The sequence below is a fragment of the Grampus griseus genome (genome assembly GCF_964374135.1).
Source record: "Grampus griseus genome assembly, chromosome: 2".
Taxonomy (NCBI): domain Eukaryota; kingdom Metazoa; phylum Chordata; class Mammalia; order Artiodactyla; family Delphinidae; genus Grampus; species Grampus griseus.
The window spans coordinates 135,519,549-135,547,252 of NC_139018.1; the positions used below are offsets into that span (position 1 = coordinate 135,519,549).

A 27,704-nucleotide genomic window follows, 5' to 3' on the forward strand; every position below is an offset into this window, starting at 1 on the left:
ACATTTAGAGAAGAGCTAACACCCATACTTCCCAAACTCTTCCAAAAAATTGCAGAGGAAGGAACACTCCCAAACTCATTCTACAAGGCCACCCATCACCCTGATATCAAAACCAGACAGAGATACTACAAAAAAAGAAAATTACAGACCAATATCACTGATGAATATAGATGCAAAAATCCTCAACAAAATACTAGCAAACAGAATCCAACAACACATTAAAAGGATCATACACCATGATCAAATTTATCCCTGGGATTTATCCCTGGGATGCAAGGATTCTTCGATATCCACAAATCAATCAGTATGATATGCCACATTAACAAACTGAAGAATAAAAACCATGTGATCATCTCAATAGATGCAGAAAAAGCTTTTAACAAAATTTAACACCCATTTATGATAAAAAGTCTCCAGAAAGTGGGCACAGAGGGAACTTACCTCAACATAATAAAGGCCATATACGGCAAACCCACAGCTAACATCATTCTCAATAGTGAAAAGATGAAAGCATTCCCTCTAAGATCAGGAACTAAACAAGATGTCCACTCTCACCACTTTTATTCAATGTAGTTTTGGAAGTCCTAACCACAGCAATCAGAGAAGAAAAAGAAAAGGAATCCAAAGTGGAAAAGAAGAAACAAAACTGTCACTGTTTGCAGATGACATGATACTATACATAGAAAATCCTAAAGATGCTATGAGAAAACTACTAGAGCTTATCAATGAATTCGGTAAAGTTGCAGGATAGAAAATTAATACAGGACTTCCCTGGTGGCGCAGTGGGTGAGAATCCACCTGCCAATGCAGGGAACATGAGTTCGATCCCTGGTCCAGGAAAATCCCACATGCCGTGGAGGAACTAAGTCCGTGGGCCACAACTACTGAGCCTGCACTCTACAGCCTGCGAGCCACAACTACTGAGCCCTTGTGCCACAATTACTGAAGCCCACGCGCCTACAGCCCATGCTCCACAACAAGAGAAGCCATCACAATGAGAAGCACGTGCACTGCAACGAAGAGTAGCCCCCACTCGCCACAACTAGAGAAAGCCCACGTGCAGCAACAAAGACCCAATAATAAATAAATAAATTTATTTTAAAAAAGAAAGAAAATTAATACACAGAAATCTGTTGCATTTCTACATGCTAACAACAAAAGATCCAAAAAGAGAAATTAAGGAAACAATCCCATTTACCATCACATCAAAAAGAATAAAACACCTAGGAATAAATCTACCTAAGGAGATAAGAGACCTGCCTGTACTCTGAAAACAATAAGACACTAATGAAAGAAATCGAAGATGACACAAACACATGGAAAGATACACCATGTTCTTGCATTGGAAGAATCAATATTGTCAAAATGACTATACTACCCAAGGCAATCTATGGATTCAACGCAATCCCTATCAAATTACCAATGGCACTTTTCACAGAACTAGAACAAAAATTTTTTAAATTTGTATGGAGACACAAAAGACGCCCAATAGCCAAAGCAATCCTGAGAAAGAAAAATGGAACTGGAGGAATCAGGCTCCCTGACTTCAGACTACTACAAAGCTACAGTCATCAAAACAGTATGGTACGGGCACAAAAACAGAAATATAGCTCAATGGAACAGGATACAAAGCCCAGAAATAAACCCATGCACCTATGGTCAACTAATCTATGACCAAGGAGGCAAGAATATACAATGGAGAGAAGACAGCCTCTTCAATAAGCGATGCTGGGAACACCGGACAGCTACGTGTAAAAGAATGAAATTAGAACATTCTCTAATACCATACACAAAAATAAATTCAAAATGGATCAAAGACCTAAATGTAAGGCTGGACACTATAAAACTCTTAGAGGAAAACAAAGGCAGAACACTCTTTGACATAAATCACAGCAATACTTTTTGGATCCACCTCCTACTGAAAATAAAAAAATAAATAAATAAATGGGATCTAATTAAACGTAAAAGCTTCTGCACAGCAAAGGAAATCATAAACAAAATGAAAAGACAGGGGACGAGGGGAAGATGGCGGAGGAGTGAGACGCGGAGATCACCTTCCTCCCCACAGATACACCAGAAATACACCTACATGTGGAACAACTCCTACAGAACACCTACTGAATGCTGGCAGAAGACCTCAGACCTCCCAAAAGGCAAGAAACTCCCCACGTACCTGGGTAGGGCAAAAGAAAAAAGAATAAACAGAGACAAAAGGATAGGGACGGGACCTGCACCAGTGGGAGGGAGCTGTGAAGGAGGAAAGGTTTCCACACACTAGGAAGCCCCTTCACGGGCGGAGACTGCGGGTGGCAGAGGGGGAAGCTTCGGAGCTGCGGGGGAGAGCACAGCAACAGGGGTGCGGAGGGCAAAGCAGAGAGATTCCGCACAGAGGATCGGTGCCAACCAGCACTCACCAGCCCGAGAGGCTTGTCTGCTCACCCGCCGTGGCGGGCGGGACTGGGAGTTGAGGCTCGGGCTTAGGTCGGAGCGCTGAGAGAGGACTGGGTTTGGCGGCGTGAACACAGCCTGCAGAGGGTTAGTGCACCACGTTTAGCCGGGAGGGAGTCCGGGGAAAAGTGTGGACCTGCCGAAGAGGCAAGAGACTTTTTCTTCCCTCTTTGGTTCCTGGTGCGCGAGGAGAGGGGGTAAAGAGCTCTGCTTAAAGGAGCTCCGGCTAAAAGCGCGGACCCCAGAGACGGGCACGAGACGCTAAGTCTGCTGCTGCCGCCACCAAGAAGCCTGTGTGCGAGCACAGATCACTATCCACACCCCCCTTCCGGGGAGCCTGTGCAGCCCGCCACTGCCAGGGTCCCGGGATCCAGGGACAACTTCCCCGGGAGAACGCACGGAGCGCCTCAGGCTGGTGCAACGTCATGCCGGCCTCTGCCGCCGCAGGCTCGCCCGCACTCCGTGCCCCTCCCTCCCCCGGCCTAAGTGAACCACACTCCCCGAAGCAGCTGCTCCTTTAACCCCGTCCTATCCAACCGAAGAAAAGACGCCCTCCGGCAACCTACACGCAGAAGCGGGGCCAAATCCAAAGCTGAACACTGGGAGCTATGCGAACGAAGAAGAGAAAGGGAAATCTCTCCCAGTAGCCTCAGAAGCAGCGGATTAAAGCTTCACATCAACTTGATGTACCCTGCATCTGTGGAATACATGAATAGACAACGAATCATCCCAAATTAAGGAGGTGGACTTTGAGAGCAAGATTTATGATTTTTTCCCATTTTCCTCTTTTTGTGAGTGTGTATGTGTATGCTTCTGTGTGAGATTTTGTCTGTATAGCTGTGCTTCCACCATTTGTCCTAGGGTTCTATCCGTCCGTTTTTTTTCTTAATAATTATTTTTTATTTTAATAACTTTATTATATTTTATTTTATTTTACGTTATCTTCTTTCTTTTTTTCTTCCTCCCTCCCTCCTTCCCTCCCTCCTTTCTTTCTTTCTTTCTTTCTTCTAATTCTTTCTTTCTACTTTTTCTCCCTTTTATTCTGAGCTGTGTGGATGAAAGGCTCTTGGTGCAGCAGCCAGGACTCAGTGCTGTGCCTCTGAGGTAGGAGAGCCAACTTCAGGACACTAGTCCACAGAGACCTCCCACCTCCATGTAATATCAAACGGCCAAAATCTCCTAGAGATCTCCATCTCAACGCCAGCACCCAGCTTCACTCAATGACCAGCAAGTTATAGTGCTGGACACCATATGCCAAACAACTAGCAAGACAGGAACACAACCCCACCCATTAGCAGAGAGGCTGCCTAAAATAATAATAAGTCCACAGACACCGCAAAACACACCACCAGACGTGGACCTGCCCACCAGAAAGACAAGATCCAGCCTCATCCACCAGAACACAGGCACTAGTCCCCTCCACCAGGAAGCCTACACAATCCACTGAACCAACCTTAGCCACTGGGGACAGACACCAAAAACAACGGGAACTACGAACCTGCAGCCTGCAAAAAGGAGACCCCAAACACAGTAAGATAAGAAAAATGAGAAGACAGAAAAACACAGCAGATGAAGGAGTAAAATAAAAACCCACCAGACCTAACAAATGAAGAGGAAATAGGCAGTCTACCTGAAAAAGAATTCAGAATAATGATAGTAAAGATGATCTAAAATCTTGGAAACAGAATACAGAAAATGCAAGAAACATTTAACAAAGACCTAGAACAACTAAAGATGAAACAAACAATGATGAACAACACAATAAATGAAATTAAAAATACTCTAAATGGAATCAATAGCAGAATAACTGAGGCAGAAGAACGCATAAGTGACCTGGAAGATAAAATAGTGGAAATAACTACTAGAGAGCAGAATAAAAAAAAAAGAATGAAAAGAACTGAGGACAGTCTCAGCGACCTCTGGGACAACATTAAACACACCAACATTCGAATTATAGGGGTTCCAGAAGAAGAAGAGAAAAAGAAAGGGACTGAGAAAATATTTGAAGAGATTATAGTTGAAAACTTCCCTAATATGGGAAAGGAAAGAGTTAATCAAGTCCAGGAAGCACAGAGAGTCCAATACAGGATAAATCCAAGGAGAAAATACACCAAGAAACATACTAATCAAACTGTCAAAAATTAAATACAAAGAAAACATATTAAAAGCAGCAAGGGAAAAACAACAAATAACACACAAGGGAATACCCATAAGGTTAACAGCTGATCTTTCAGCAGAAACTCTGCAAGCCAGAAGGGACTGGCAGAACATATTTAAAGGGATGAAGGAGAAAAACCTGCAACCAAGATTACTCTACCCAGCAAGGATCTCATTCAGATTTGATGGAGAAATTAAAACCTTTACAGACAAGCAAAAGCTGAGAGTTCAGCACCACCAAGCCACCTTTACAACAAATGCTAAAGGAACTTCTCTAGGCAAGAAACACAAGAGAAGGAAAAGACCTACAATAACGAACCCAAAACAATTAAGAAAATGGGAATAGGAACGTACATATCGATAATTACTTTAAATGTAAATGGACTAAATGCTCCCACCAAAAGACACAGATTGGCTGAATGGATACAAAAACAAGACCCATATATATGCTGTCTACAAGAGACCCATTTCAGACCTAGAGACACATACAGACTGAAAGTAAGGGGATGGAAAAAGATATTTTATGCAAATGGAAACCAAAAGACAGCTGGAGTAGCAATTCTCATATCAGACAAAAGAGACTTTAAAATAAAGACTATTAGAAGAGACAAAGATGGACACTACATAATGATCAAGGGATCGATCCAAGAAGAAAACATAACAATTATAAATATTTATGCACCCAACACTGGAGCACCTCAATACATAAGGCAAATACTAACAGCCATAAAAGGGGAAATCGACAGTAACACATTCATAGTAGGGGACTTTAAAACCCCACTTGCACCAATGGACAGATCATCCAAAATGAAAATAAGTAAGGAAACACAAGCTTTAAATGATACATTAAACAAGATGGACTTAATTGATATTTATAGGACATTCCATCCAAAAACAACAGAATACACATTTTTCTCAAGTGCTCATGGAACATTGTCCAGGATAGATCATATCTTGGGTCACAAATCAAGCCTTGGTAAATTTAAGAAAATTGAAATTGTATCAAGTATCTTTTCCGACCACAATGCTATGAGACTAGATATCAATTACAGGAAAAGATCTGTAAAAACTACAAACACATGGAGGATAAACAATACACTACTTAATAACGAAGTGATCACTGAAGAAATCAAAGAGGAAATAAAAAAATACCTAGAAACAAATGACAATGGAGACACGATGACCCAAAACCTATGGGATGCAGCAAAAGCAGTTCTAAGAGGGAAGTTTATAGCAATACAATCCTACCTTAAGAAACAGGAAACATCTCGAATAAACAACCTAACCTTGCACCTAAAGCAATTAGAGAAAGAAGAACAAAAAACTCCGAAGTTAGCAGAGGGAAAGAAATCATAAAAATCAGATCAGAAATAAATTAAAAAGAAATGAAGGAAATGATAGCAAAGATCAATAAAACTAAAAGCTGGTTCTTTGAGAAGATAAACAAAATTGATGAACCATTAGCCAGACTCCTGAAGAAAAACAGGGAGAAGACTCAAATCAATAGAATTAGAAATGAAAACGGAGAAATAACAACTGACACTGCAGAAATACAAAAGATCATGAGAGATTACTATAAGCAACTCTATGCCAATAAAATGGACAACCTGGAAGAAATGGACAAATTCTTAGAAATGCACAACCTGCCAAGACTGAATCAGGAAGAAATAGAAAATATGAACAGACCAATCACAAGCATTGAAATTGAAACTGTGATTAAAAATCTTCCAACAAACAAAAGCCCAGGACCAGATGGCTTCACAGGCAAATTCCATCACACATTTGGAGAAGAGCTAACACCTATCCTTCTCAAACTCTTCCAAAATATAGCAGAGGGAGGAACACTCCCAAACTCATTCTACGAGGCCACCATCACCTTGATACCAAAACCAGACAACGATGTCACAAAGAAAGAAAACTACAGGCCAATATCACTGATGAACATAGATGCAAAAATCCTCAACAAAATACTAGCAAACAGAATCCAACAGCACATTAAAAGGATCATACACCATGATAAAGTGGAGTTTATTCCAGGAATGCAAGGATTCTTCAATATACGCAAATCAATCAACGTGATACACACCATATTAACAAATTGAAGGAGAAAAACCATATGATCATCTCAATAGATGCAGAGAAAGCTTTTGACAAAATTCAACACCCATTTATGATAAAAAAAAACCCTGCAGAAAGCAGGCATAGAGGGAACTTTCCTCAACATAATAAAGGCCATATATGACAAACCCACAGCCAACATCGTCCTCAATGGTGAAAACCTGAAAGCATTTCCACTAAGATCAGGAACAAGACAAGGTTGCCCACTCTCACTACTCTTATTCAACATAGTTTTGGAAGTTTTAGCCACAGCAATCAGAGAAGAAAAGTAAATAAAAGGAATCCAAATCGGAAAAGAAGAAGTAAAGCTCTCACTGTTTGCAGATGACATGATACTATACATAGAGAATCCTAAAAATGCTACCAGAAAACTACTAGAGCTAATCAATGAATTTGGTAAAGTAGCAGGATACAAAATTAATGCACAGAAATCTCTGGCATTCTTATACACTAATGATGAAAAAACTGAAAGTGAAATCAAGAAAACACTCCCATTTACCATTGCAACAAAAAGAATAAAATATCTAGGAATAAACCTACCTAAGGAGACAAAAGACCTGTATGCAGAAAATTATAAGACACTGATGGAAGAAATTAAAAATGATACAAATAGATGGAGAGATATACCATGTTCTTGGATTGGAAGAACCAACATTGTGAAAATGACTCTACTCCCCAAAGCAATCTACAGATTCAGTGCAATCCCTATCAAACTGCCACTGGCATTTTTCACAGAACTAGAACAAAAAATTTCACAATTTGTATGGAAACACAAAAGACTCCGAATAGCCGAAGCAATCTTGAGCACAAAAAATGGAGCTGGATGAATCAGGCTCCGTGACTTCATACTATACTACAAAGCTACAGTAATCAAGACAGTATGGTACTGGCACAAAAACAGAAAAATAGATCAATGGAACAGGATAGAAAGCCCAGAGATAAACCCAGGCACATATGGTCACCTTATCTTTGATAAAGGAGTCAGGAATGTACAGTGGAGAAAGGACAGCCTCTTCAATAAGTGGTGCTGGGAAAACTGGACAGCTACATGTAAAAGTATGAGATTAGATCACTCCCTAACACCATACACAAAAATAAGCTCAAAATGGATTAAACACCTAAATGTAAGGCCAGAAACTATCAAACTCTTAGTGGAAAACATAGGCAGAACACTCTATGATATAAATCACAGCAAGATCCTTTTTGACCCACCTCCTAGAGAAATGGAAATAAAAACAAAAATAAACAAATGGGACCTAATGAAACTTCAAGTCTTTTGCACAGCAAAGGAAACCATAAACAAGACCAAAAGACAACCCTCAGAATGGGAGAAAATATTTGCAAATGAAGCAACTGACAAAGGATTAATCTCCAAAATTTATAAGCAGCTCATGCAGCTCAATAACAAAAAAACAAACAACCCAATCCAAAAATGGGCAGAAGACCTAAATAGACATTTCTCCAAAGAAAATATACAGGCTGCCAACAAACACATGAAAGAATGCTCAACATCATTAATCATTAGAGAAATGCAAATCAAAACTACAATGAGATATCATCTCACACCAGTCAGAATGGCCATCATCAAAAAATCTAGAAACAATAAATGCTGGAGAGGGTGTGGAGAGAAGGGAAGCCTCTTGCACTGTTGGTGGGAATGTAAATTGATACAGCCACTATGGAGAACAGTATGGAGGTTTCTTAAAAAACTACAAATAGAACTACCAAATGATCCTGCAATCCCACTACTGGGCATATATAAGGAGAAAACCATAATTCAAAAAGATACATGCACCCCAATGTTCACTGCAGCACTATTTACAACAGCCAAGATACAGAAGCAAACTAACTGTCCATCAACAGAGGAATAGATAAAGAAGATGTGGTACATACCTACAATGGAATATTACTCAGCCATAAAAAAGAAGGAAATAATGCCATTTGCAGCAACATGGATGGACCTAGTGATTATCATACTAAGTGAAGTCAGACAAAGACAAATATATGATATCACTTATATGTGGAATCTAAAAAAAATGATACAAATGAACTTATTTACAAAACAGAAACAGACTTACAGATATCGAAAACAAACTCATGGTTATCAAAAGGGAAACGTTGTGGGGGGGTAATGGTAAATTAGGAGCTTGGGATGAACATATACACACTACATATAAGACAAATAACCAACGAGGACCTACTGTACAGCACAGGGAAGTCTACTCAATATTCTGTGATAACCTATATGAGAAAAGAATCTGAAGAAGATTGAATATATGTGTACGTCTAATTGAATCACTTTGCTATACACCTGAAACTAACACAACATTGTAAATCAACTATACTCCAATATAATATATATATAGTTTTAAAATTGCAAAAAGGGACTTCCCTGGTGGCACAGTGGTTAAGAATCTACCTGCCAATGAAGGGGACATGGGTTCGAGCCCTGGTCCGGGAAGATCCCACATGCTGCAGAGCAACCAAGCCCATGCGCCACAAGTACTGAAGCCCACGCTCCTAGAGCCTGTGTTCCATAAGAGAAGCCACCGCAATGAGAAGCCCGCGCACTGCAACGAAGACCCAACATAGCCAAAAATAATTTATTTAAAAACATAATAAAATAAAATTCCAAAAAAAAGCACCAAATAGCAAGGTGCCCAGCTCACCTTTCATCCTCCTTGGAAAGTTAGCCAAATACATAAGTAAACAAACTAGCCAAGAGGCAAGACCTTCAGAAGAAAACTTGCCAAGCTCTCTGAAGATTCCAGTGACTAAGATCTAAAGACCTCCACTCTCAGAGAAAAAGGCACCAGAGGCAATCAAAGCTGCATTTTGGGGGTCACTCTCTGGGAGGCCCAGCTCTGTCCTGCAGCGCTAACGCCCTCCCCCACTTCCACCCCCAGCCAGGAGTTAGCAATTTTCTAAATGAGTGTGTCAACTCCATCACTCTTTGCTGGTGGCCAGAGGGAGCCAGAAAATCCCAGGGCCCAGCTGAGGGGTTGCAGGTAATGTGGTTCTGACTCGCTCATCCACCAGAAGCTTCCCGAACAATTCCCACGTGCCAGGCAGGGAGACGGTGATGCACAGAGACAGAGTTCCTGCCCCCATGGACCTGCACTCTGTGGTTGGCGGTATAGAAGGGGGCAGACAGACCAGCGATAAGCAACCAAACCAGTGAACAGGACACTTTCCCTTCCTGGGAGTTCTATGAAGAAAATAAAATGGCAATGGGCCACAGAGGGACAAGACGACGGTGGGCTCATTTAGGCCCCTGTGAAGAGGGGACACGTGGGATGAAACGTAAGTGATGAGCGGAGCCCAGATGTGATGGCGGGGAAAGGAGGGTTCAGGCAGAGAAGCAGCAGGTGCAAAGGCTGGGTGGAAACCATCGGCCCTTCAGGGAAGAGAAAGGCCAGGGACAGGCAGCAGCGCTATCACACAGGGCCAGTGGCATGTGAACCCTGGGGCCAATCGTGTAAGTGAAGAATGCGCCTTGGACATTCCAGCTGCAGCAGGTGGACCCCAGCCCGCAGAGGGGAGGGGCAGCAAGTATTTTGAATCTGTATCTCCCAGGGGGTTCTGCCCCAGCTGCACTGACACACCTGTGACAAGGCAGCCCCGGGGAAACTACAGCTCCTCAATGCCAGTGCACAGGAACAGGGCCCCTGAAGACAGCTCAGCCCTTACTGGTGACCCTGAGAAAGTTAATTCACCTCTCTGGGCTATTTTTCTCAATCATAAAGTGATGATGAAAACAGCTGCTACTTTATAGGTTTGTTTGAGACTTAAATGAGACCGTCGATGACAAGCATTTGGGACGGCCTGGCCCTCTCCTGCTTACTTGGTCAGCTGTTTTATTATTGTTGCTGTTGTCATTACCACCATCACTGAATAAAGGACACAGCAGACATTACCCCAACCTCCACTTTGAATAAGGGGATTTTCACTGTCTACTCTAATCATTTTTAAGTTATTTCATTTTTTTAAAATGAGTATGTAATATTTTTATAGTCAGGAAAAACACTAAAGGTTTTCTTCAAGTCTGCTGGATCTGGGTTACTCCAGAACTGTGATAATGAAGGATTCCAACACTATCAGATATCAGGGCTATGCAGGGCGGCGTGCTGCAACAAGGTTCCCAGGAGCGGGGTTCCAAGAGGACGCCCCGTGATACTGCAGCTCAAATCCCCACCCTGCCCAAGTCTGGGGGACACACACACCTCGGGGAGCCCACGGGGTGCAGGGGCAGCCATCCGTCCAATTTTCAAGTGGAAAACAAACTAAGCACCGTATGAAGCAGACAAATCTAAGTGTTAAGTGAAAGTAAAATCAGTATGACCACTGTAACTGAATCAGAGCCACAGATCATTCTAGATACAAGTGAATTATCAGACAATGGGTCCTTTTCCTAGATGCTTCTACCTTCCAATGGCCCTTTCTTTTAAAAAGAAAACAAAAAACAACTTTATATATATTTATTCAGAAGTCGTATTACCTGAATTTTTATTGAAAATCCAACAGGTTAAAACTGTTTATATTTTTTACTATGTATTTATTTATTTTGATCTTGTTTTTCAGCTTTTGATTTTGAAAGACTTCAAATCCGCAGTAAAGTCGCGGGAATTGTGTAACGCACTCCTCCTGCTCTCCCGTGGTTAGCCTGCTGGATGCTACTCCACCCTATCCCAGCCCCCAGCCTCACCCCATCCCTGCCTCACTGCAAGCCTGGGCCCTCCTGCAGGCGAATGCGCTGGCCATGCGGGTGGTGGTTCTAGAATAGAGTGAGGTTCAGGGAAGGGGTGACGGTGTCTGCTTCATACCCTGCTTGGTAATAAATGGGGTTCTCTTCAGGCAGTGCCAGAATGTCCCACGAAGGGTGGAGCCCGCCCCTGAGCTCGCCCCCTCTGGACAGAAGCCCAAGCCTTCCACACCCTCTGACAAGGCACAGTGTGAGACAGCCCGGTTCCCACCTGCTGTCCTGAGGGCGTGAGCAACAGTGCAACTGTACCCTCTCAAAAGGGTCACGCACACTCACACGCACAGTCCCAGGTGGGCACTGAATCCTACACATGGCCCAACTTCCTGCACCCAAAGCCAGGAAGGGGAACGTGGTCCCAGCAGACCCCAAGGGGCAGGCAAACGCCTCGGTGCCTTCTCCACGCGCTCCAGCCTTTTTACTCAACGCACACGAATGTTAGGCACACTCGAGGAAGGGCAGCCACTTTAGCTCCTGTGAGTGATAGCCAGGTCTCAGGCTGCCAGCAGCCTCTGGTCAACGGGGAGCCAGAGCTGTTATTCCGAGTTGATAGATGCTATGGGGATGGATGCCAGCTCTGCCGGAGTGGGCGGGCCACTTCTAGAGGAAGGGTCTGGGTGGTGCACTGCCCTGGCCTTTCCCAGGCAACAGGCTCTGCCTTCCCAGAAAAGGCAGAGGACAGGGGTAAGGGCTCAAGGCCTGTGAAACTCTGCTGTAGGAAGAAGCAACACCTGCTGCAAAGAATCAACAGGGAATTCTGGTTGGGAAGGGAGCCACATGGAGCACATGACTACCATGTATCCATACTGTGCTGGGCATCTTACATGGAAGATTTCATCCTCACAACCAAGCCTGACAAGGTTATGACTCTAATGTTTTAATAAAGATGGGCTAGCTTGTGCTGCAGCAACAAACACCCCCGAATCTCGGTGGCTTTGGGGACAGAGACATCTCGCTCTTATGCTACATGCGCTGTGGGTTAGTTGGTGGTTGAGGGGGGAGGGGAGGAGAGAGTACTCTTCTCATCACTGTCACTCCCAGGGACCCAGATGACAGAGTAGTCACCATGTCACCAGTCACCATGCCAATGGGAAAATAGAGAACGCTCTGGAAAGTGGCACTGCCAATTCGGTGCTTGGCCTTAGAAAGACGCACATCACTTCTGTCCCCATCTCATTAGCTAAAACGAGTCACGTAGCTTCGTTCACCGGGACAGCACCAGAGGTGCAAGCCTGCCATATGCCCTATTAGTTTTGTAATTTACAGATAAGAAAACAGCAGCTCAGAGATGAATGGTAATGACAACAGTACTACTACCAATAAGTCATAGTGACTGAGCACTTACTATGTACTAGGCACTGGTCTGAGTGCTTTTTTCAGGCTGGGACACCGGGCAGGGATATGTGGGAATGACTCCCTGTAATGACTGCCCAGCCATAGGCCCAGCCCAGCAGATGCAGCCACGGATGGTTGGCGCCCCCTTTTCTGCCCAGGACCACCTCTTCTGAGTGTGAGCTCCACGAACCAAGTGAGATAGGCCAACAGGCACACCCAGGAGCTCAGTCATTTTTACTGAGAAGAGAACACAAAGGTGAGGGCAAGACACAAAAGACGACAAATCCCCAGGAATCACAGCCCCGACACAGACGTCCTCACGGGGGCTGAGGGGGTCAGGAGGTGGTGGGCAGAAACACTGTCCTAAGGAGGCAAAAACTGGTTCTTGGAAGACAGAAAAAAATCTTACTTGTTTTAGGTACAAAGCACAGACATACATACAGACAGACTTATAGCGTATCTGGTATTAAAATTTATGGCGGAAGGGGGTTGAGTGCAATTAGGAATAAAAGGTCCAAAAAGGTTTGTGGGGGGAAGTGATAAGGTTGAGAGGCACTGCAAACACAATGACTATTTTCACTTTGGCTTATTATTTTCTGCTTTTATCCCAAAACAAACATTTTACATTGTTGCAACTACAGAACACACTTTCACATTGTTTTTACCATTCACAGAGTTTGCATGCTCCTATCCTTCATTCACCACTGAACACAGATTGATCAGGGGTCTCCTGCATGCAGACACTGGGATGAACCGGTTGGTTTATCCCAGCGTCTCTGGGGTTGTCAGCTGTAATTTTTAATGTCTGTGAAGTATATAAGCACCATGACTTACTAATTCATTCATCCACAGTTTTGCATTTGTATCCAATGAACAAATAACGTCTTTGCTGTGGTGTATTATGAATCACTGTATTCTCTTGAGATAAAAATCTCTGGAGAAGAATTACAGATGTGTGACGTCATACTGTCATAGAAGCTCTGGTTACCATGCTTAACGAAACCACCGCTGCAACAAAGAGGCTTCTTTCAGCTACGGGAGGAGTGGCTCAGATGCCTCCAAATTCGGCAGGGAAGGGCCCAGAGAAGCTGCCACCTGGCTTCCACTGCCGCATCCTGCTGCCCCTCAGCTCAGTGGGGCCGCCTGGACTGTCTCTGGCCCCCGAGGCTGGGGGTCTGCAAGCCCAGCTATTGCTGCAGACGGGAGTGGGGCCAATGAAATGGACATCCCTGGTCTAACCACAGAGGAGACAAAGCACTTGGTGCTCAGGTTCGCCCATCTGTTGAGATCACTTGTTTCCTTTCATTTATCCAGAGCGAGACAGAGAGAAACAAGCAGGGGCAGAGAACAGCCCCCATACAAAGCAAACACCGCCTCCTGGTCCTGGGTTCCTCCCTCTTCAGCAGGACTGGCCGGGCCGCTGGCAAACAGAGGGAGGCTGGGGGCCTGGAGGGAGGCTGTCTCTCTTCCTGTCTGGTCCCCTGAAAGAGTCACAGAGGCCCACAGATGGAGTCATTAAAAGCACTGTGGCCTAGATATCACTTTCAGTGAGCCACCTGGAGTGACAGCCTGGGAGGAAAATGCACACGCAGAACAGGACAGAAGGAAAAAAAAAAAAAAGTCAAGCACCAGCTACTTGTTCGTGGATTTCTTTCTCCCTGTGCTCTAGAAGCTTCGTTCTACTCCAGGCTGCCAGGGCTGCTGTCGAACCAGAATGGGAATGTGCCTCAATTGCTAAAGCCCAAGACACAGCTCTGTTTCTCCCCTCCCATGGAGAGGGAGGACGGCAGGGGAGTGTAGCTGGAGAGCACTTTGGTAAGATCTTTCAAAATGACAAAAGCCCTCTGCCCCAGCCTCTCCACGCCCAGGAATCCTGCCCTCCATCACACTTGCACGCTCTTGGCTGCAAGCAAAAGGCTGGAAACAGGCTCAATGTTCACAGGCAAGAGGCCCAGTTAAAGAAATGGTGGTTCATTCATACAATGGAGTACTACAGAACTATATATATAAAAAAATAAGCAACTGGCTTTCTCTGCTAAAACGAGAAGTGCTATGAATAGGATGCCATCTCTTACATCTGTTAAAAACCGACTACCTAGTCATACACATAGACACGTAATACACACACACATGCACCTGCTGGGGTTGCAGACTGTCTCTGGTAGGTTGGGTGAGAAATGGGTTGATAGCTACCACTGGAGAGGAGGGTGGGGAGGCTGTCCCCACCGCACACACCCCTGAACCTGCCGGACACTGTGCCAGATGCAGGGTCACTTTTTTGGTTTTGGTTGGGGGGGGGGGGTCGTGCCACACAGCATGTGGGATCTTAGTTCCCTAGCCAGGGGTCGAACCTGGACTACCAGAGAAGTCCCAGAGTCACTTTTTTTCGAACCTGGCTGTGAACGAGCTTTTGCATCAGGCCCTGTACGTGCCTTCTTTCATTTCATCCTTACGGCACCTCTTTGAGGCGTCACGGTCCCTATTGTACAGGTGGGCAAACTGAGGCTCAGAGAAGGTAAGAAACGCGCACACATCCTCAGTGTTCAAAGCTGTTTTGCTCCAAAGTCCCTGCTCGAAAGGCATAACATGGGCTGTTTAGAAAGAACCACCTTCCTGGCTGCAAACACCGTGTGTGCCTGAACAGGAGATGCTGTTTTTAATGAAAAACACTTGATTTCCCAAGTGCCTCGCTGCCACTTAGCAAACCTGAGTCTGCCTTCCTGGGCCTCAGGAAAGGAGGAAGGGTGTGGAAGTGTGCCTCCCCGCCTGCCAGGCCCCGTGCCACCCTGAAGAGCTCGCACTACGTCCAAGGGCTCGTAACTTGAGGACACAGACCAGGCCTGCATTACAAGCGCTCTCTCAGGCGCCTGCCTTCCTCCCTGCCTGGGGAACAGGGACGTCGGTCTGGTACCTCCCTGCTTGCTGGCACTGCCACCTCTATACTGCGAGGCCTGTGCTGGGTATTCAAATGCTCAGTGCCTCGGTTTCCACATTTGTAAAATGGACGTGAAAATAATCACACCAACCTCGCAGGATTGCCAAGGGACTAAAAGGGGAAAAACAGATGAACAGAGCTGGGTTCAGGGCCCACACCCAGGCCCCAGCTTGCAAGGGCTTTGCCTAGCACACCTGTTCTCAAATGGTTTGGTCTCAGGATCTTTTTACAATCTGAAAATGATTGACGACCCTAAGGGGCTTCTGTTACGTGGTTTAACCTATTGAAATTTATCACAGACAAAATTAAAACTGAGACAAAATTGAAATGTATACTAGTTACCTGAAGAACAATAATAAACTCATTATATGTTAGCATAAGTAACAGTAGTTTTTCATAAATCTAGTTTCAAAAAAAAAATTTATTTTATTGAGAATAGTGGCCAGACTCTCTAACTGCTTCTGTATTCAATTTGTTGTAAAATGTCGTGTTTTTTTTTAATTGAAGTATAGCTGATTTACAATATTGTGTTAGTTTCAGGTGTACAGCAAAGTGATTGTTATATATATACTTTTAGATTACTTTCCATCATAGGTCATTACAAGATCCTGAATACAGTTCCCAGTGCTATACAGTAAATCCTTAATGCTTACCTATTTTATATATAGTAGTGTATAAGTGTTAATCCCATACTCCTAAACATTATAAAATGTTTTCATTGTGAAGACTAGAAGAAAATCCAGCCTCATACAGACAGGGAGTTGGAAAAGGGAACAGATTTTAAGAGCCTTTACAGATCATTTTGGATATTCCTCTTTGACAAAACACTAAGACTTGTCAAGCACTAGTTTCTTAAAGATTAGCTGCAGTGTGGGTCCTGAGCCCGTGTGGTGCCCTTGTGTACTCCATGACCTGCCCGTCTCCTGGTCTGTCTTGCACTCTGGCTCACTTACACATGCATGATTTAGTAACTTCATGCAATGGTCATCTGGAAAACATTGGGTCACCGGGTAATGCACTTGGAGGGAATGGGTGAAAAAGGCAAATAATATCTGGGTGTTACTATGAAAACAGTTTTGACCCCCGTGGACCGCGAAAAAATCCCAGGGACCGTCCTGGACCACACTGTGAGAACAGTGGGTCAGCAAAACTTCCTCATCCTCCACACATTAACCATGTTTTTTTTAAAAGTACTCGAAAAAGAAACTGCCATGGAAAGTGAAGGGCAGTGAGAGTGGAATCACCTGCCCGGAGGGTCTCGGCCCCTCCCCAGCTTGCATGGACGTGTGGGCACAGGCGCTGGCGCCCTCTGATCCCCGCTGGCCGTCCTCCCCTCGAAGAACCCAGCCTGCTCTGCGCCTCCCTCCATCACCAGATGCTTTCTTCTCGCCACAGGACCCCTCATTTTCCCCCAAATAACAGACCTTGGTGGTTTGCAGAGGGCGCCTGAAACGGCAAACTACAGGGGGCACGCATGGGCTGCTGCCCTTGGGCTTTGCAGTTGATGATTCTTGGTCTCTTGAAATTACATATGTAACGTGTATTTATAGCCAAATACATGGGTGCCCAGAAACTGCAACTCATTCATACATACATTTTTAGCATATCGTTCGGCCACCAAGTTCCATTAAATCCTCCTTCCTGGGTCCCTTGTGTGGCTAGTCCTGCGTCGGAAACAAGGTGAGGACTTCACAGCTGCGGAATGGGCTATGAACAGGCCCTGTCCCCAGTCTTTCCCACTCCAGGCAATCCGGTCATCACTTTTGACCACCATTCTCTCCTGCTCAAAAGCTTCAAGGAGGCTTGGACATCCAAGCCTTGTGCCATCTGGTCCCCAGCCCCTCTCCCCCACCACTCGCTGGGGCACATGCCGGACTTTCCAGGTCTCCCATCCCCACTCCCTCTCTCCATAAGCCCTCTCTTTTCACGCTCACACCCTCCCCTGGACTTGACATCTGTCTGGCATGTACAGGGCCTCATACATAGTAGATACTGAAAAAATTAACCTGACAAGGAATTTCTGAGCACCTACCATGTGCTGGGTCCTGTGCTATGCACCAGGAACATGGCAGAGAGTAAAGAGAACATTTTTGTCTTGTCTCCTACAATTAACATTCTAATACCCATTGGCCCTTTGCTGTGGTGCTGTGAGGGTTCTTCTCTAGTCCAGCATTATTTATTCCTTCAGGGCATTGGGTACTCTGCCTTTATTTTTATTTTCAACTCATTGAGGACACTACTCTGTGTCATCTTTGCTGCCTGGAATACATTAGATCGATAATATTGCTGAATGGGAAGTAGATTAACCACAAATACCCACTGGAATAAGAATCAAAAAGATCCACATGAGAGGTCCTCAGTGTCTGCTGTGTTAACCTGCAATATGATTGGTATGTTTCATATTTAAGTATTTTAAATGCTGGATGGGAAAGAGCAACCCTCATCCCTGTCCTACACGGTATTCTGCATATCACAGTAATCAAACTGGAGATGCTGGCCTCGAGCACCCTGAGGGGGTGGTTAGGCACTAAGGTCCTGGTCTCAAATCCCAGCACTGCTGTTTCTACCTGTATGACTGGCCCAAGGTACTTATATTCTCTGAGCCTCAGTTTTACTCATCTGGAAAATGGGGCGGGTGGAATAAGTGTCAATGTGCTATCCTGAGAATTAAATGAGAAGGTCCATGTAAAGAGCCCAGGACAGTGGGACACACAAAATTCACTCTATTCATGAGACCTGCTGTTATCAATACTGTTGCTGTTGTAGCCCCTGTTGGCACAAGCTCTTGGCAGGAAAATTCAAGGATGGCACCCTGATCTCCACCCCTGGTCTTACTCCTGTGACCATGTTACCTACATAGCACAGGGATTTGCAGATATAATTAATGATGTTACTAACTAATCAGGTGGCCTTAAAATAGGGAGATGCTCTGAGTGGGCCTGACTTAATCACATGAGCTCTTTAAAGCAGAGTTTTCTTCAGCTGATTGCAGAAGTTGATATCAGAGATCTGAAGCAGGAAAGGATCTGACACTCCACTGCTGCTTAGAGATGGGGTATCTGGCATGGAATGCAGCAGCCTGTAGGAGCCAAGATCAGCACCTAGCTGCCAGCCAGGGAGGAGAGAGGGACCTCAGTCCTACAACCACCAAGAACCTGATTCTCCCAACAACCTGAATGAGTCTGGAAGCAGATTCTCCCCCAGAGCCTCAGGATAAGAGTCCAGTCCAGCTGGTACTTGACCTTGGACTTGTGACAGCCTAGGCAGAGAACCCAGTTGAGCCAGCCCAGGTTTCTGACCTACAGAACTGTGAGCTAATAAATAGGTATTGTTTAAGCCACTAAGTTAGTGGTGATCCGTTAGGCCACAACAGAAGCTAACGTAAGCCCTGCTTGGCCTCTGGCCATAAGGCATATAAATTAAAAACATACGAGGTGCTTGTCCAAAGGGTTCAGGGATGGCACTTTCTGCATCCTTAATGCTGCATGGGTGATGCTCTAGGGCAGGGTCTGTCTGATCCATCTCTACCTCTAGCACTTAGCAGTGTGGCTATCACACCGTAGGGTCTCAATAATTTCATTTAACAAAATTTCAGCTTCCTGAGCAGTCCGGAACAGAATGGCTTACAGCTCCCCAGATTGGCTTCATAATCTCATGACCAGCCAATCATAACGTGTTCAGGTGCACTAACCTGGACAAATCCCAGCAAAGTCCTCTTTTCTGCCTAGAGGAAAACTATATAGACACTGCAAGCAGTTCACAGGAAGCCACCCAGCACCCAGGGTAGGGATGTGTCCACGTGCAAATGAGTCTTGCTTTACACACCCACCGACACCACCATTGTCCCTGCCTTGGCCTGTGGCAGCCTCCCAGGGATCAGCTGGCCAGCCAAACCCTGACATTTTGCTTGTAATTGTACCTTCCTGTAAAAAGTCCTAGTTGGAGCAGTAAAAATAGCAGCTGCAACTTCCTGCAACACGGACAGACCAGTCGATCCTGGTGCCTGAAACAAAACCTGGCGACTCGACCTCACTCTGACTCCACAAACCCCTGCAGGCTGGGCTGGGGGTGGCAGTGGGGTGGGACCCAGTCTGCCCCTGCCCTCATGGACTGCCCTCGAGCCAGCTCCTGAGTGAGATGCTCCCCTCACTCCCTTCATGAAAAACCCAGCCCTCAGAACCATGGGATGCCTAACAAATGCAAAGATGTGCAAGGTCTCAGCCTTCTCTCCTCCCGCCCACTGGCTGCAGAGGTACAAAGGCAGGATGCCTCCCGACCAAAGCCCTCTGTCCACCTGCTTGTTCGTTCGCTGCTATCACCGCGCCCCCACCGTGTCTGTCCACCTTCCCGTCTGTGGCCTAGTCCCCCCCAGCTCCCCACAGCTGTCCCAACCAGGTCAGGCTGGTGGGGATAACAGAAGCCTCCACCAGGGCTTAGGTCCCAGGCGGCAGCAGGGCAATCGCAGCCAAGTCTGGACGCTGCTCCCCAAGGTGTGGACCCACTGTGTTAGAGCCCACTTGGGGAAGGACAGGAGAGCCTAGCTATATATACCCCAGGCACCTGAATCCCAGCAGTGATGAATTCCTCCGGGGCCCAGCCCGCTCCCTGGCTCCTGCATCATGGGGCCTGAGGCCGCCCAGGGACCACATGGGCCTGGTTTTCCTTGGCCCTGATCCCACCTTTCCTTTATCAATCCCCACAGCTTCCCCTCCTTCTGTCTCCAAATCAAGTACAAGGGCCCTTTTGTCAATCTTTTGCTTATCTTAAAGCCTCCTGTTACAAGAAAACAGACAAGGACCCCCAAAGTAACAAACATGGAAATACACAAAGTTCTAGGAGCCCCAGCCTTTGGTCTCTACCAACAGATAAATGGGGGATCAAGTCTGTGGTGACCAGTGCCCCTTTCTGAGCCTGTCCCTAGACCAGCTAGAGAACCAGCTAGAGAACTTTCTCTGCCCTCCTGGCTCATTTATTTGACTCGGCTGGATGAGGCCCTCCGCATCTCAGGGATGCAAGGCAGACGTCCCGCCTAAAGCCAGCCCAGTCCCTCCCCTGGACACACTGGCTGTTTAGAAACACTCACATCCATTCAAATGTTCCAGGCTCCAGACATCTGCCTTTCACTAGTAAAACCCATGATGTCTGCAGAGCTTTTCAGCATAAAATGAACTTTCAGGAATGTTTTCCCATGCCCAAAACGCAGCAGCCTGGCAGGGGGCAGGGCGGGGATTAAAAGGACCTCATTTCACAGATGAGTACACAGGGCAAAGGCTTCGCTGAGTCCCCAGCCGCGGTCAGACCAGCGAGAGGCAGCAGTCGCTAAACCTTGATCCTCTGGGAAAAACAACGATGGATTACAATAAAAAGAGAAAGGCTGAATAAACTGGATCACTTTTTTTTTTTTTAAGGAATAATGAGATCCTTTTCCCCCATCACAGTAGCTAAAAGGGAAAATGTGGATAATAACAAGCGTGGTGAGGACGTGGGGAAGTGGGCTCCCAGACACCATCAATGGGAGAGAAAACTGGCTTATTAGTCTTCGCAAACGGCACTTGGTTTTGACAATGAAAATTTAAAGACCAGAAAGACGTATGATCAAGGATGTGCATGACTTCATGGATTGAATAGGGGGGAAGAAAAATCAGACACAACCAAAAGGTCTCCTGTTAGGAGACTGTGAGCTGAAAGATGGTGGTCTGGCCGCACCATGGAATACTACACTGCTGTGAAAAGAGAAAGAGATTCACCACACAGTAAGTGATAGACACTGTGGAGTACTGAGTGTGATCCAAATTACATAAGCACAAAATCTGTATATGAAAAGGGGGACAAGAACAGTATGCCCCAAACTGCTGACAGATACCAAGGATGGGGCCACTTTCATACCATGCTCCGTTTCTTATATTGTTTGTTTATAAAGGGAACCTACTGATGTATGATTGAAATTAAAGACAATAAAACAACTTAAAAGGAATATGTTTTCCTTAGGCTCCCTACGCATCAGAAGATTCCAGGATGGAATGGCTGCAGCCTATCTCTGGGTCTCGTCTCAACCCCCTCCCCAGCCCACAATGTTCCCAGCCTGTGTACTTGCTGGGCACCCCCTTCCTCAGATCTTCCCACAGCTGCCTCTTGCCGTGTTGGAGGTCTCGGCTCAAATGTCACCAGCCCAGAGCCCCTTCGTCTAAGCAGATGCCCCACCTTGATCCTTTTCCTCACACCTCCCCGTCTGCTTTCTGCAGCCCAACCGCAGCTCTATTTATTTTATCCATCTGTGGTCTGCCTCCCCCAGTTGAATGGGGGCCCCAGGATGGTGGGGACCTTGCCTTGTTCTCTGCTGCATCGCAGATCCTGGCAGAAAAACAGATGGCAAAAAACATTCGTTGGGCACATTAGGAATTGAGACACAAACGACAGTCCATTTCCTCACGTGTCCAATGGCTCTGGCCACGCCACTCACAGCCTAGCGCTGACCCATAACCACCTGACTACTTGTCTGTCTCCCAGGCCAGAGGCCGAGCTTGCAAGTACAGACCCTCTTTGAACCTGACTTTCCCTTCCCAGTTTCTTGTCCAGGGTGAGCCATTCAGAAGATGCTGAATAAATGTCTGTTGCCTGAATGGAGCTGTACGTCTCGCTCCCTCGGATTTCCAAAGCCGCAAATAATATAGGTGCTCACGGGTTAAGGGACTTGCTGCCCAGGGTCTCGCAAGCCCAGCTGGGATGCAGCAAAACTTGAACTCTGGATGCAGGATGCAATCGCCATGGCTTTCTAGAAAAAGAGCTCCTCCGTCTCTTGGCCCTCACTCCTGACCAGACAGATCTAACCTGGCCAACTGCAAATCTGGCAGGCAGCTCATCCTGGGGTTTGAATGAGCCAAGCCTTTCTTATCTTAATTAGGAAATTAATTCCTTTCAGCCTAGATTGATCTGTGGTCAGCCTCTCCCTGGGGGCCCAACAGGAGCAGGCAGAAAATAAGCAAGTCTGAGTTTGAGTTTTCATCCTATCCCCACATCCTACTCTGACGGGAGGGCGGCTGACAGTCCAAGGTGACTTCCTGGCAGACGGAGGTGGGTGGGGAGCGACAAAGGGGTCCTCCCTTCAGCAGCCGCCGACACAGTTCTCCCAGGGCCCTGCTCAGCCCCCGCCTACCGCCTCCTCGCAGGAGGAGCCATCAGACTGGTCTTGCAGGCGCCTCCTTGGCAAAGTGCTGCGTGCAGAAGGCAGGGAGCCTGGCGTCCTCCTCTGTCCCCCTGGGCTCCCTCAAGATCCCTCTTGCCCCCTAGGAAGTCTTTGTCCGTCTCTCCTTTCAGAGGTGGCCCTAGGCTCTATGCCCAGGGGACACTCTGCAGGTGAGGTCTCACCCCATCTATTCCAGGCTGGGTGGGGGGTGTCAATTTAAGTGCTCCCACACCTGCTGCCCTTCACACCTGGGCCCCAAACTCCAAGGCAGTGGACAGAGGCAGGGGAGTTACTGGGAGTTACTGGGAAAGTCTGACTCAGTTTCCACTCACCAAGAAAGGAAAGGAAATGGGGCGCCTGCCTACTACACCACTTTCATTCTACAGGTGGAAAAATGAGGGCCCAGAGACAGAAGGTGACCTGCCCAAAGGCCAACAGCACCCATCAGAGGCGGAGCTGGAGCTAGGACGCCAGATTCCTGCCTTCTAATTCAGCCCCTCTGCACTCTACCGGCCACCTCTCCCTCTTCCTGCCCAAGTGAGCTATGCAAGTAACTCAAGCCTTATAAAACTACTTAATACCAGAGGACACAAGACCTTTTGAGATTTTACACCAAGACATTTAGTAGAAGCATTGTACCGAAGAACATCCACCCATTTTACAGAAGAGCAAATCGAGGCCCATGGAGGTAAGGGGACCTACAGGAAGTCGTACAGCAGGTAGGGGCAGAGCAGGACTCCCAGACCCCCACTTAAGTGCTCTTTCTGCTGACACGGTCCAGGTGTGAGGGTCCCATCTGTGGGATAGCTGGTGAAGAGGTGAGCTGGCCTTGGGCCTCAGTCACGCTGAAACAAGGTGGGGCCCAGAGAGCCTCATCTAAACTCTGTCCCAGAGGTGCAGGAGACCATCGTTGGGGGAGGGAATGGCTTGGGAGATTTTTATGTATTTGCAGAAAATACAGTGAAATTTCTCAACTAAGCTGAATTTCTGAGACCACAGAGCTGGCACTTTTAAAAACAGGTTAGTGAGCCACACACGCCTACCATTTTTCATCCAAAAGGTCACTGACAGGGCTGGGAAGGAAAGGTTTAGCAGTAAGAAAGAATAGCGTCTACTGGCACTAGAGGGAGGGGGCAGGGTGGGTGCAGGTGGCTGGGACCCCAGGAGAGGGCTGACCACAGACACATAAGCAACATCTGAACCCGAGTCCAGTTCAAAGAGCCCATGCTCTTCCCCCCATCCCCCAACCTGGTGCTGAAGAGACTTAATAACAGGGAACCCTCCCATCCCTGAGCCCTCTCTCTGCCCTCCATCCCACAATCCCCCCTCCATGCTCCTAACAGCTAAGGGAACTGGAGTAAGTCTGGCAAGGTGAGTGCCTGAAGATGACAGGTATCAGCGTTAGCTACATATTAGATTGGGGTGGGAGCAGTGCTGATCAGGGGCCAGATGGTCTAGGAAAGGGGGTGGAACCTACAGGGTACGCTGGGCTGACTTCCATCACCTGGGGACAGACCCAGATTCCTAAGGGAAAAGGCCTGCTGGGATGCTGTGAGTAAAAGCTGTGGATGCATACACTCTCCCCACCCCCCACCCCCAGCTGTCCCAACTAAGTGTTTTCTGGCTGGGAAAATGCTTCAACAGCCCTGGTTGCCTAAGGCAATTCAATTATGACATTTACCACATCAGATGAAAAGGAGCATCTCAATCAGCCAATTCATAAAAGGAGCATCTCAATCAGCCAATTCATTTGTGTCTGGCCACTCTGTTTTCTTGTGCCAGCTCTGCTAGCGCCCTCCGTTTTCAGGCCACACCCACGCTGAGGGCTGGTACCGTGGCACTAAGGGCTCAGGCGATGCGTTGGTGTTTGGGGCTGGTGGGGTGGGGTCTCCCATGATCCCCTGAGCAGATCTGCTGTATCCAGAAGCCACCCATCTTCCTGGGGGACTCCTGGGCCAGACCACCACAGTCCCAGGTGAACCTTTCCATCACCTCCCACGTGCATGCTCTCTGCCCTCAACCTGCACCTGCCTGGAGGCTGGCAATGAAGTGGCCTCTGGGAGAAGTGTGAGTGGGTGGGGGGAGGTGGTAGCCCACCACATGCCTTTCTCATCTTTACTTAATCAAGGCATCATCTCTCCAGGAAGCCTTCACCACCCGCGCACCTCCTGTGTCCCCTCAGCTCCCCTTGCTGCCTTTGTTACTGGGGTACTGTGCACACCTCGATGTGTCAGGGCCTCTAAGCCACACGCATGCCAGCACACCTGGTCCAGGAGCTCCCCGAAGGCAGGGTCCCAATCAAGCCCCTTCAAACCATGAATCAATTAATCGGTTAACGAATGAATGAACAAACCACCACTCCCTTTGACCACCCCACCCCCCAACCGTGCATCACGGTAATAGATGGGAAGAACCAAGCCTGCTTTCGCTGCAGACCAGGAGGTCCAAGGCCCGGGTAATCGTCCTCTTTCTTCCTGCTCTCCTCTCCCACACTGAGCGCCCACAGGTTTAAGATGCTATTAAGGGGCATCAGGCTGCAGAAGCCACCTCTGAGGTGGAGCGTGCCAGTCGCCCGCGGCTCCTCTCTCTGCACCACATACATAAATCCGGCTGCAGCCTGAGCCCCGGGAGGAAGGTCTCTACCATTTCTCTCTACCTTCCTTTGAGTAACCTGCATGGAGTCACTTCCTGACAAAGGGAATGGCTCAAGACGGAGATAGCTGCCGGGCACAGAAGACTGATTCCATCATCCTCCAAAGGCACGGCTTGGGGACTCAAGGACCCCGTGTTAGAAGGACACCAAACCTGCCCCCGGTGGGGTGGACCTTGGGTCCTACTCCTCCCCAGTCCCCAAATGCAAGCCTTCACCAACACCCCCTTAGCAATACTAACAGCACACCTGGGCTCAAAGAGCATCGGTCCCACCTGTGAATGGGCAGACTGAGGCCCAGGGTCCCAAAGGGCCTGAACCAAGTCAGAGTCACCAGAGTCTGGCCTGTGATCAGACTATGGGGTTCCTGCCTCCTCTCCCCCTGGCAACTTCCCTCCCTCAGTCACGCCGCCAGAACCGGAGTGAAACTAAAAGGCCCAGACACCTGGCCTTCTCTGCCCTGACTCACCAGGGAGGGCCAAAGCTCAGGGAGCCTTCCCCCTGCCCAAAGCAACCCAGCAGGACCAAGAGTGGCTGCGTTAAACCTGCGGGGGACCTGGGTCGGCCCCCACCCCACTCCCTTTGTTAAGATCTCTATAAAGATTTCTCTGCTCAAAGACAGTGGAAATGAACTTTGGGCTCTTTGAAGCACCAGCACAAAAATGTCTGGTGCCCCTGGGGGCACAGAGTCCCAACCAGAAAGCTTCTCAAGCAACCACGAGGGAGAAAAGGAGTAGGGGGCGTGCCCAAGTGCTGCGGGGTCCCGGAGCCAGGGCAAGATGGGGTGAACAGGACAGCCAGGGCCAGAGAAGGCTTGCTCTGGACCTGCTAGGGTGGCGGCCACCCTGGGGGGCAGGTAGGCAGGGCTTAGGACGGGTGACCATTCCTCTGCTGCTCCACAGCTCTCTAAACAGAGACAGGGGCCCTGTCAGGTGGGACGTAAACGGCCGGGGCACAGGAGACTCCGGGCCGGGCTCGCGTGGACGACCTTTCCCTTGGTTAAAACCCTCGGCCCTCGCTCTGCACGAGGCAGGCAGCCATCTGGCCCTCGGCGTCAAGTGCGCGGGGACTTCGCCCGGCCCGCGGCGCAAAGCCGGACTGCTCACATCCTCAAAGACAGGCAGCCTCCACTTTCCAGGATCGATAGTAATTTTTTAAAAAGAGAGTCTGCGGACTCAATGAATCAAGCACTCCCAGGGGAAAGAGTTGCAGCTCCTGCGCGCAACATCCATTTGCAAAACAATTCATTCTCTCGCTCAGAGCTTTCAGCAAATACCCTCGCCGGGTCCCCCGGCACTCGCGAGGAGGGAGGAACGGGGTTGGGGAGGAGACGGCTCTCTACAGACCTCCACTCCCCACCATTGTCCCCGACTCCAGCCCTCCGAGACCCCGAGGTGGCCGAGGCGGTTCCAGACACTCGAGCCCCGCTGTGCTGCTCGCGGGGCACACGGTCCCGCGAGGCTCACTCTGCCGGGGGCTCCCACGGCGGGGCGCGCAGGACCCGGCGCTCCCGATCCCGGCCCGGGGTGAGGGGTGGTGACAAGTGCCAAAGCCGGCGGCCGGGCGCGCGGCTAGACCGGCCCGAGGACGGCGCCCCCAGCCCAGCCCGGGTACTCACCACTCGGGGCGTCGCCACCCGCCGCGCTCAGAGGCCCCTAGCCGCCCGCGCGAGGCTCCGCAGCCCTCGCCGCCGCTGCTCCCCTCCCCCAGCTCGCCAAAGCCGCTGAGCGCGTTGCTACTGAGGTACAGCCGGGGCGCCGCCAACAAACTAGTTTCTCCGGCCTTCCCGCCCCGCCTCCCGGCCCGAAGCCAATCAGAGGCGGCGCCTCTGTGACGGATGGGCATCCGAACCCGTAGTTAAGCCAGCAAGAGGAGAAAGGGGTGGGCGCTGGGCTTCCCCAGCACCGCGAGTGGGGGGCGGCAGGGAGAGAAAAAGGACTTCGACCAGATTCTTAAAGGGGCAGGCCCCTGCCCGCCCCCGCGGCCGAAGTTTGCGAACAAAACCCGACTGTGTTCCAGAGCTTTCCGAAGGAGGGAGCTCTGTAGATTGCAAACGCATCTTCTGTACCTGGTCTGCGGAGACACACCTTTCACCTAGTTGTGAAAGTGTTAAGGAAAC

The 27,704-nt window shown here is 48.0% G+C and overlaps 1 protein-coding gene across 1 annotated transcript in view; it reads right to left on the reverse strand.

Annotated features, from left to right (window-relative positions):
- KLHL25 (kelch like family member 25) overlaps positions 1-27,317 on the reverse strand; it is a 51,817-nt gene extending 24,500 nt beyond the window's left edge. The window contains exon 1 of the mRNA XM_082647972.1: positions 27,204-27,317. The gene's annotated coding sequence lies outside the window, so the exon portion shown is untranslated. The remainder of the gene's footprint in view (positions 1-27,203) is intronic.
- Between the last annotated feature and the right edge of the window lie 387 nt (positions 27,318-27,704).